Below are 10,552 nucleotides of genomic sequence, written 5' to 3'. Positions count from 1 at the left end.
ATGGAAAAAGTAAGAGAGTTCCAGAAAAACATCTATTTCTGCTTTATGGACTATGTCAAAGCCTTTGACTGTGTGGATCACAAGAAATTGTGGAAAATTCTGAGAGAGACGGAAATACCAGACCACCTGACCTGCCTCTTGAGAAATCTGTATGCAGGTCAGGAAGGAACAGTTAGAACTGGACATGGAACAACAGACTGGTCCCAAATAGGAAAAGGAGTACGTCAAGACTGTATATTGTCACCCTGCTTATTTAACTTATATGCAGAGTACATCTTGAGAAACGCTGGGCTGGAAGAAACACAAGCTGGAATCAAGATTGCCGGGAGAAATATCAGTAACCTCAGATATGCAGATGACACCACCCTTATGGCAGAAAGTGAAGAGGAACTAAAAAGCCTCTTGATGAAAGTGAAAGTGGAGAGTGAAAAAGGTGGCTTAAAGCTCAACATTCAGAAAACGAAGATCATGGCATCTGGTCGTATCACTTTATGGCAAATAGATGGGGCAACAGTGGAAACAGTGTCAGACTTTATTTTTGGGGGTTCCAAAATCACTGCAGATGGTGACTGCAGCCATGAAATTAAAAGACACTCTTTGGAAGAAAAGTTATGACCAACCTAGATAGCATATCCAAAAGCAGAGACATTACTTTGCTGACTAAGGTCCGTCTAGTCAAGGCTATGGTTTTTCCAGTAGTCACGTATGGATGTGAGAGTTGGACTGTGAAGAAGGCTGAGTGCCGAAGAATTGATGCTTTTGAACTGTGGTGTTGGAGAAGACTCTTGAGAGTCCCTTGGACTGCAAAGGGATCCAACCAGTCCATTCTGAAGGAGATCAGCCCTGGGATTTCTTTGGAAGGACTGATGCTAAAGCTGAAACTCCAGTACTTTGGCCACCTCATGCAAAGAGTTGACTCATTGGAAAAGACTCTGATGCTGGGAGGGATTGGGGCCAGGAGGAGAAGGGGACGACAGAGGATGAGATGGCTGGATGGCATCACTGACTCGATGGAGGTGAGTCTGAGTGAACTCCAGGAGATGGTGATGGACAGGGAGGCCTGGCGTGCTCCGATTCATGGGGTCGCAAAGAGTCGGACTCGACTGAGCGACTGAACTGAACTGAACCTGGAGTCCCAAGAAGGCAGAGACTGAGATAAAGAGCTTTTCGTTTGTTTGTTTTTAGTAACTACTATACTATAGTGGCTTGTGGGAATCTTAGTTCCCTGACTAGGAATCAAACCTCTGCCCTCAGCAATGAAAGTGCAGAGTCCACTTTCATTGGACTGCCAGAGAATTCTGGAGACAAAGACTTTAAATGTAACTACTTTACTGGTGAAAGAAATCCCAGAAGAGCAAAAGTGAGGGAAAAGGATTCAGAGGGCAAATGTTGGCCTGATTGTTGAAGACCATCCTTTGCTAAGTGTAGAAACTGTATCTCAAAGTAATCTTCTGAGAGAGGAAGAAAGAAGACTTCATCTCTGGATCCCATCTCCCACTGGTCTCCCTCTGTTTCTGAGTTGTGCATATATGAGACCTCCCGAAGTCCCCACCTCGTGGTCAACAGAAAAGCTGTGGGGAAGTGGTGCCCGGAGGAAGTTAGAAAGAGCTCACGCAGAGGAGAGGGTGGGAAGGGATACATAAGAGGAGTCTAACACCATACTCAATAAATGCTTGCCAAAAGGATAGAATTTTATTACAATAGTAAGAGAGTCATAGATTGAAGAGGAGTAAAAAGTCCTTAGTAATTCAATATCACAATTATCTATAGTTTAACGAAGAAAAGACACGCTTTCCGCTTGTTTGTTTTTTTTCCAAGATTTTGTCTGTTTATTCAAACACGATGTGTCTTTAGGAGCTTAAAAACAGGCTGGAGACACCACTATCCTTTGAATAACTCAGAAAGCCACTGAAAAGGGAGTCGACGGCACTGTAGGTTGTAACACTAGTGTATTAAGAGTAAGTCCCTATCCATATTCCTGGACTGTAAACGTGGGGAACCAGAGTATCAGAGGTAGCACCGGAGGTATCAAACAGAATGAGACAAACCATTTGTTCTGTCTTCCTCGCTTATGCAATCAACGCACACTTAAGCAAAACTGAATTCCTCGTTAAGCAAACATTTTTGCATGAGCTGCCTTCTCTTTTTCTTTCTGTGCCTTTATCTTTTGCTTGACTTGCAGCAATTCTGCCTGGATAGCTTTATCTTCTGGTGCTATCTCCTGAGCTTTCTTAAAACCAGCCAATGCTTGAACATATTCTTTTTAATCCTTGCCATCCTTGGGCTCTACAGTACAGTGCTTTAGTATTTGATGGGTCTATTTCAAGGGCCTCCAAACAGCTATCGACTGCACCCTGCTGATCGGACATCTTCCGTTTGGAAGTGCTGATATTCAGCACGCAGCTCAAAGTGACAGGCTGCAGCTTTGCTCCATCTGCGTCCTCAGCAGCAGCCCTAGAGCCTTCCACATACCTTAAAACTTTTGTGTATTTTTTAATAGCCATCTGCCAGTTCTGGGATTTGAAAAATGTATTTCTAATGTTTTAAGTCTGATATTAATACAATTTTATCTATCTCTTTTAAATCCACGTCCGCATCCTTGGGGAAATCTGGGTGACTGTCACCAGATTCATCCCTTGGGAATATTTCCCGATCATAACCTTCTTTCATCTCTCCGCATTCTGCAATAACACACAATTGGGCAGGTTTTTCACCTTTCACCTCCACATTTTCCAGAATCTTTGCCACACCCATTCTTTAATCCCTTGGCCAAATACTATGTGCTTCCCATCCAAGTGTGGAGTCAGAACCGTGGTGATGAACTGTAAGTTGTTGGTGTTGCTGCCCGCTTTGGCCATGCTCAGCAATCCCTCCTCGTTATGCTTTTAACGGAAATTTTCACCTTCAAGTTTTTCACCACAAATGCTTTCTCCACCTGTCCCATTCTGATTTGAGACGTCTCCACCCTGAGTCATCAAGTTCTTAATAATTCGACGCAAAGGACATCCTTTGAAACAGGGAGGTTTTCCAGTGGTGGGTCCAGTGATTTTTGCTCCTGTATACAATGCACAAAAATTCTGCAGTTTTGGGTATAATATCTGCAAACAATTATAAGACAATTCAACCAACTTGCTCCCCTCCGATGTCCACATTGAAGAAGACTCAGGGGTTACCGGGGTTGGAGAGCTTAGCCTGGGGCATGGAGGCAACATTGCGGCCTTAAGACGCGTGTATGACCACCTCGTAACACCACGTGATCACTGGACAGCTCGAACCCTAAAGTCGCAAGGTCCACCCACAAGTTCTGTTTTAAAAGAACTTGTTTCATGGAAGAATTTTAATATTGGTTTATTTTTGAAGCAGTTTTCCAACTATAGAGCTGATTAACTGGGGATCTGCAGCAATGTGACAAAAAACTCACAGATGATGCACCTGCCCCTCAACTGGGTTAAAGAAAAATCGTTCCTAAAAGCATGGAGCAAATCACACATTTCCACGAGCATCATCAGCAATTACCTGCTAAGTTAACTTCAGCGATTCTTCAAATTTGCCACTGTCAGCTGCAAGACTCCACATGGACTCATCCTTTCCCATCCCATCAACCCTTTCTGACTATGACCCATTCTTCAAAGCTAAACTGGGAAATCACTGTTACCAAAAAGCCTTCGCATTCCGCCCCCCTCCCCTTCGCTTTCCCTTCCTTCTCCCTGTCTCCCTCCCTTTTGTTTTTCATCCCTCTCATTACTTTGTCTTGGTTGCTCTCACATTACTGAACTTTACCACCATCACTACATCTCTCATACGCTTGTGAGACTGACTCTCTCCCCCACTAGATCATCAGCTCTTCCAGGGCTGGAATTCTGACACTCATGTTTTAGGACCTGACGCTCAGCAGGCATCCACAAATTTCAGCTCAATGAGAAAATAAATCAGTTGCCATTTGAATAATAGGGAAAAGTGCAAAGGTTTTTAAGAAGAGATGGTAGCTGAAGGTTATAGTGGGGTGAATCAGGGGAATCTTGGAGGAGCTAGATGCAAAAGGAAGATGAGACTCATGGACTTAGACATGCTGTTTCAGCGGAGGCTGTGACCGTAGGTGGAAACATGTTTAATTTACTGTAAAGCAGTGGATTCTTCAGCTTGATGAGGGCAGGGAGCTCTACAGCAAGTCATGGGGAATAAAATCAGAGAGGAAAGTGGGGGTCAGGTTGCAGGGGGCACCAAATGGCAGGCTTAGCAGCCTTACCTTTAGTCCTCTATTTTAAGTTCTCAAAATATTTTGAGCAGTAGGCAACACAGCCAAGCGGAGTTTAAAAACAGCTCGTAGACGTGAGGAAGAGCAATTGGAAGGAGGAAACCAACAACACTTAAGAAGCAAAAAGTGACTTTCCTTGACAAGCTCTGAGCCAAAGATAAGAGACAGAGTTTGGTGCTGGGAAAAACAATCTGGGAGGGCTTTAAAGATTATTTCCAAACTCAGTGCTTTCCTGTTCCAAGCTTAGGGTTGACATTCTCCACGACATGACCCGAACTCCACAGTCTAGTCTCCTCAAATCCCGCTGAGTGGCCCGTTCACTGTCTCCACACACAACCTCTGCAGCCTCATCTCTGGCGAGACCTTGAGGCCTGAACTACTCTCCCTTCTACCCAGTTCTTCCTGTCAAAATCTGACCTGCACTTTAACCCTTTCTTTTTATTTTTAAAACTTTTTAGTTCCTATTGGAGTATAGCTGATTAACAATGTTGTGAGAGTTTCAGGTGGACAGCAAAGGGACTCAGCCATACATATACATGTATCCATTCTCAACCCTCTCTTTAAATGCTCTCTCATCCATGATAGGAGGTGAATGTAAGGAGGTCATTCCCAAGTATCACTTTCCTTTCCTCAAGCCTTCTGCAGACAAGCTCTCCCTACTTCAGGTGTCTGGTCCTATGGGTAGGGGTCAAATCTAACCATATCTCTCTTGAGTTTTACACAGAAGAAGGATAAAACGTGATATAAACAAAAACCTGGATTTTAGTCTGTTCTACAGACCCGAGGCCATTCACAATTTTAGTTTCCTCACAGGCAAAATAAAGGGGTTGAATGATGTCTTTACTGAGGTGACTCATGATTTGACACTCCATGTGACTAACAGTGAGACTTTTGTGTAGTAGTCAGGGGAGACACACAGGGAACTAAAGGCATGGCGCCTAGCGTAATTAGCATTTGTTGATTGATGAACTAACTCAAGACCCACTGCAATCACTCAGGTGTCTCTATTGCCTCTGTTTGGAGTCGGCTGGTGCAGGGCCAAGGGATCAGAGAGTGACTGCAGTAGCTTCCCCTCGGTTATACTGAGATATTATTGACAGACAATTGTGTGTTTTAGTCTTTCAGTAGTATCTGACTCTTTGTGGCCCCATGAGCTGTAGCCCACCAGGCTCTTTGGTCCATGGAATTCTCCAGGCAAGAATACTGGAGTGGATTGCCATTCTCTTCTCCAGAGGGACTTCCCAACCCAGGGATCAAACACTGGTCTCCTGCATCTCAGGCAGATTCTTGACCGTTTCAGCTACAGGGAAGTCCTTTAGGTTCAAGATGTATTGATGCTTTTGAACTGAGGTGTTGGAGAAGACTCTTGAGAGTCCCCTGGACTTCAAGGAGATCCAACCAGTCAATCCCAAAGGAAATTAGTCCAGAATAATCATTGGAAGGACTGATGCTGAAGCTGAAGCTCCAATACTTTGGCCACTTGATGCGAAGAACTGTCTCACTGGAAAAGATGTTGATGCTGAGAAAGATTGCAGGCAGGAGGAGAAGGGGATGACAGAAGATGAGAGGGTTGGATGGCATCACTGACTCGATGGACCTAAGTTTGAGCAAGCTCTGGGAGATGGTGAAGGACAGGGAGACCTGGTGTGCTGCAGTCCATGGGGTTGCAAACAGTCAGACATGACTGAGCGACTAAATTCAGCTGAAGATGTATGTGACAAGTTAATGTGCGTATAACTTGCAAAATGATTACCCCAATAAAGTTATCTTCCACATCCTTCATGTCACATGGATTGTATACATATGGGTGCATGCGTGTGTGTGTGTGTGTGTAGTAAAAACACTCAAGATCTACTCTCTTAGCCACTTTCAAGGACACAACATGATGTTGTTGACTAGAGTCACCACCCTGTACTGCAGTCCTTAGTGCTTCTCAAACTAAAGACACATATGCATCACCTGGGGAGGACAGTTTGTCCTTCATATCGCTGGGTTCAGCATCTTCGGATTCAACCAACTGTGAGGATGAAGAACCCACTCATCAGAGGCCAGCTGTACACAGCACACTTTTATATAAGGGACTTGAGCATCCAGGGATTTTGGTATCTGCAGAGGTCTTGGAATCAATCCTATGGACACTGGGGAACAACTGTAGCAAGGCTTAGAGAGTCTTGATTTGTTATTTTCAAAGTAGGGCTCACAGACAGACATGAGAAGGGAGGGCCATAGTGGGCTGAGGAATAACTCTATGGGGCAAATAAAGTATAATCCCATAGACTTGAATTTTTATATTCTAACAAGTGCTGTTTGTTGGTGGAGGTTCCTACTGGGAGATTTGGTTGTCATGCATTGTTACTGTAATTATGTGAAGTGTGTTCATTCACTCAGTATCTACTGTTGCCAGGCATTGGTCTAGACACTGGGAGTACATCTGAACAAAACAAACAACTGGAAACTCCCTGCTTTCCTGAAACTCATATTTAATAAGCAAAATGCTGTAAATAGATCAAGATACACACACAGTTGGAATTTCTACACTTAAACACACTTTTTTAATCATATATCAATTTTTCTTCATCTGCTTGCTGTTTGCAACGCTATTCTTGTCTTTTTATTGTAAATTGATATTAGCTTAGATTAATTATCAATTTAATTGTGGCCTGTTGTGTGAATCCAAGGGAGGTAGTTTGCACACGTTTGCACCAGTGGTATCTGAGGCCTATACATTTCCATTCGCTGGACTCTCACACATGTAGGCATTTGAGACTCAATTATGAATCGTCCACATTCGAGCTATCAGCTTAGTGTAATTAGAACAGATTAACTGGTGACCAGCAGCAGTGTGATGAAAAGTCACAGATGACAGACCTGTCCCTCAATTGCATTAAAGAAAAATCAAAAACTTGGAGCAAATCACACGTTTCCATGAGCATCATCAGCAACAATCCTAAAGCAGATTTACCTAATCTCTTATCACCAAGTCCTTTTCCCTCAGAAGAAATGGATAGGGTAAGGGGACCATAATTCTGCAAGTTCACTGAATCCTTATCAGGGAGAATCACGTGGAGGGTGAAATTCATGAGCATGCCTGCTGTAATCAAAGATTTCTACCGCCTGGAGTTTAACAATTATTACTATATACAAGAGTCATGCGTTTTCTGTTAGGCTGATGAGTTCATTAGCCATGTGCTTCCTTAGTCTCTGCTTCTCTGTTTGCTCTCTTGCCATCAGGGCAGCACTCACAGACACAGGCAGCTTGATTTCCTTCTCTCAGACAAGAGCAGGGTTTCTTTCCAAGTCTGGACATTGTAAGATGTTGGATGCTTACCCTACTTGGGCTTAGTTCAAACAGAAAAGTGAGAGATGCTGTCCTGGTAGTAGTTAGGATGTCAGACTGACAAGTGTCACTCGGCTTTTTTCACTTTGAAATACCTGCTCTTTTTCAAATATTCTGCAATAAGTACATACCATTTTTATCATTTTAAAGTATTTTTAAATAAAATCAATGATTTGTTGAGGATGTTTGACTTAGTATGGTCACTGTGTTAGGAAAAGAAGTGAGGTGAAATTTTTAAAAACTGTTTGCTTCCTTTTGGCTAAAAGAGGAGAAACTAAATTATCTTTTTTGTTACAGAAAATTGATTAAGTGCCCATTACCCTAGGACACATGTATAACTGGACCTGGTTTTTTACTTTATGTGACTTAGAAAAGGTTTCCTCTCTTCTCAGAGTTCTGAGAAGTGTCATTTTAATTTTTATACTTCTGGAAGGGAAAGCCCAACTACAAACCCCTTTCTTAAAATTCTCAGGTATTTTCTAGTTCATAGAGTGGACCAGAGTGTCTTAGACCAAAGTTGGCTGGTAGGAAAGGACAGCACAGACCCCAAGGGGGCTTCACCTGCAGTACAAGACGACAGCCACTGGTGGGCGCGCACGCGAGAGCAGTGGCAGCAAGCCCCCACTGGCCACACTGCCAGTGTCTCCTTGTTACAAAGGCAGAACTCACTGGCTGTGAATTGGATTACCCCCACATTTCTAGACCAATCCACAGGGAGAGGAGAACTCAAAAGGAAGTACAGCTAAATACTCCTCAGAAGGCGTATGAGCTACACTCTGCTAAAATTTAACCATTAATAGGGAAAACATAGCCATATTTGTACCCTATGCTGGTGAAATGAATTTATTTGTTCTTATTTTTACCAGGCAAGATGAGGAGGCAATATCGCCTCAGCCAAGTTCTACAGAAAGATTAGGAGCCTGGATGTTTGTTGAGAAGATTCTGAATAAAGTTCTAGCGGCAAGTTTTAGCTGTGTGCCCTCTGCTCTGTGCATCACAGCTGCAAGTCTCAAGGACCTGCTTCCTGGGAGAAGTACTCAGGAGACCCATGGGTGGCGCAGGAAGTGATGACAAAGGAACGTGACAAATGAGCAAACATCCAGATGTGTCCCAGTGTCAGGGACACTCTGAGCTGAGGGACTTGTTTGGAGGTAGGAGAGGAGCTGCAGTTCTTGTTTGTTTGAAAGCCTTTACTCTGGAGAGAAGTGGCCTTAGTTCTTTCAAAGCTATTTGGAAGTTTCCACTTGCCCCAAAAGCCTTCCCAGACTAGGTGCTGCAGCGTCTGATAGGACCTCAGAGTCTTTCATCCTCTGAAACATGCTTTCCCAGGTGCCATTTAGAGCACTGGAATGAAAAGCCCATCAACAAATACATAAGCAAGAGTGAGAAGGAGGTTTGCTGGGGACAAAGAAGGCAAGTCATTCCTCACCTCCAGTTTGCTTAAGGGGGCTGGATTAGTTTCCGAGGCTACCATGGGTAGCTGAAAACAGCAGAATGTGTTCGCTTACAATTCTTATGAAACAGTGCTCCATAGAGTTAAAACACACAAACAAACAAACACCTGAAACCATGCCCCATAGTGTTAATAGAAATTAGTGACTAACAGAGACCCTGAGGCTTCTGAAAATCTGTTTCCACCCAGTTTTGAACCAGGGACCTCTGGCATGTGAGGCGAACGTGATAACCACTACACTACAGAAACAAGGCCCATATGGTTTGTCTCTACAGAACAGCAGATAAGGGAACAGTTTATTTTTTAAAACCTGTCTGCCTGTAACACAACAAACCTGGTTGAAATTAGATAGAACAAACAGGGCTGACCTGTGTCTGCACAGTATAGACTTGCTTGCCAATAGGTGACCTTTTGATGTCAAAGCCCCAAATTCCCCCACATTTTACGCTAACTTCCCCCAGATTTGCACGTGTACCACGAGGAAGCATGTAGTTCAGTTGTGCCTGTGCAGGAAGATGGTTATGTCACCTTTTCCCCCCTACAGTCACTTTCCTCTCCACCTCTAACCATCCTATACTCTTCGCCCATCAATGTCCCAAGTCCCCCATCTTCCAGGAGGTGGGTCTGAGATTGCTCTCCTATCTCCTCAGTTGGCTGCCTCATGAATAAACTCTCTGCTGCAAACATTGACATCTTGGTGTTTGGCTTGCTACCTGTTGGGCCAAGGAAACTGGTTTGGTAACACTGGAGGCTAGAAGTTCAAAGCCAAGGTGTGAACAGGACTGTGATCTCAAAATTTTAGGGAAGAATCCTTCCTTGCCTCTTCCTTGCCTCTGGTGGTCATCAGCAGCCCGTGGTCCTCCTTGGCCTGGAGATGCCCCACTCCAATCTCTATTCCTCTTTTACACAGTATTCTTCCCTCTCGGCATTTCAGATCTTTCTCCTTATAGGGACACTAATCACTGGAGTAGGGCCCTTCCTAATCTAATATGATCTAATTTTAACTAATTACATCTGCAAGACCATACTTCTGGAGGGTGGACTTCTGAAACAAGATCTGAAATTCCAGGTGGACATCAATTTGAGGGAACACTAGTCAACCTAGTCAACTAGTCAACCTAGTCAACTAGTCAACCTAGTGGGGCTTCCCTGGTGGCTCAGACGGTAAAAGAATCTGCCTGCAATGCAGGAGACCCAGGTTCCATCCCTGGGTTGGGAAGATCCTGTGGAGAAGGGAATGGCTACACACTCCAGTGTTCTTGCTTGGAGAATTCCATGGACAGAGGAGCCTTATGGGTTATAGTCCCCAGGGTCACAAAGAGTCAGACACAACTGAGTGACTAACACTAGTCAACCTAGTATAGAAGCTTTACCTCCTTTCACTCTATTTGCTTCTCCTAATGTTCTTAATATGAAGAAGTATCAAGGTAAAAAGAGGATTTCTCTTTTTTAATTGAAAGAAAACAATATTTAATAATCTATTCCTACAAATATATGATTTAAATTT

At 43.6% G+C, this 10,552-nt stretch overlaps 1 pseudogene; it reads right to left on the bottom strand.

Moving 5' to 3' along the window:
- Positions 1-2,110: 2,110 nt before the first annotated feature.
- On the bottom strand, positions 2,111-3,201 carry LOC121820240 (peptidyl-prolyl cis-trans isomerase D-like; annotated as a pseudogene).
- Between the last annotated feature and the right edge of the window lie 7,351 nt (positions 3,202-10,552).

The sequence above is a fragment of the Ovis aries genome, chromosome 8 (assembly GCF_016772045.2).
Source record: "Ovis aries strain OAR_USU_Benz2616 breed Rambouillet chromosome 8, ARS-UI_Ramb_v3.0, whole genome shotgun sequence".
NCBI classification, from domain to species: Eukaryota; Metazoa; Chordata; class Mammalia; order Artiodactyla; family Bovidae; genus Ovis; species Ovis aries.
The sequence above is the reverse complement of the archived record's forward strand: the minus strand, read 5'-3'. Positions and strand labels throughout refer to the sequence as shown.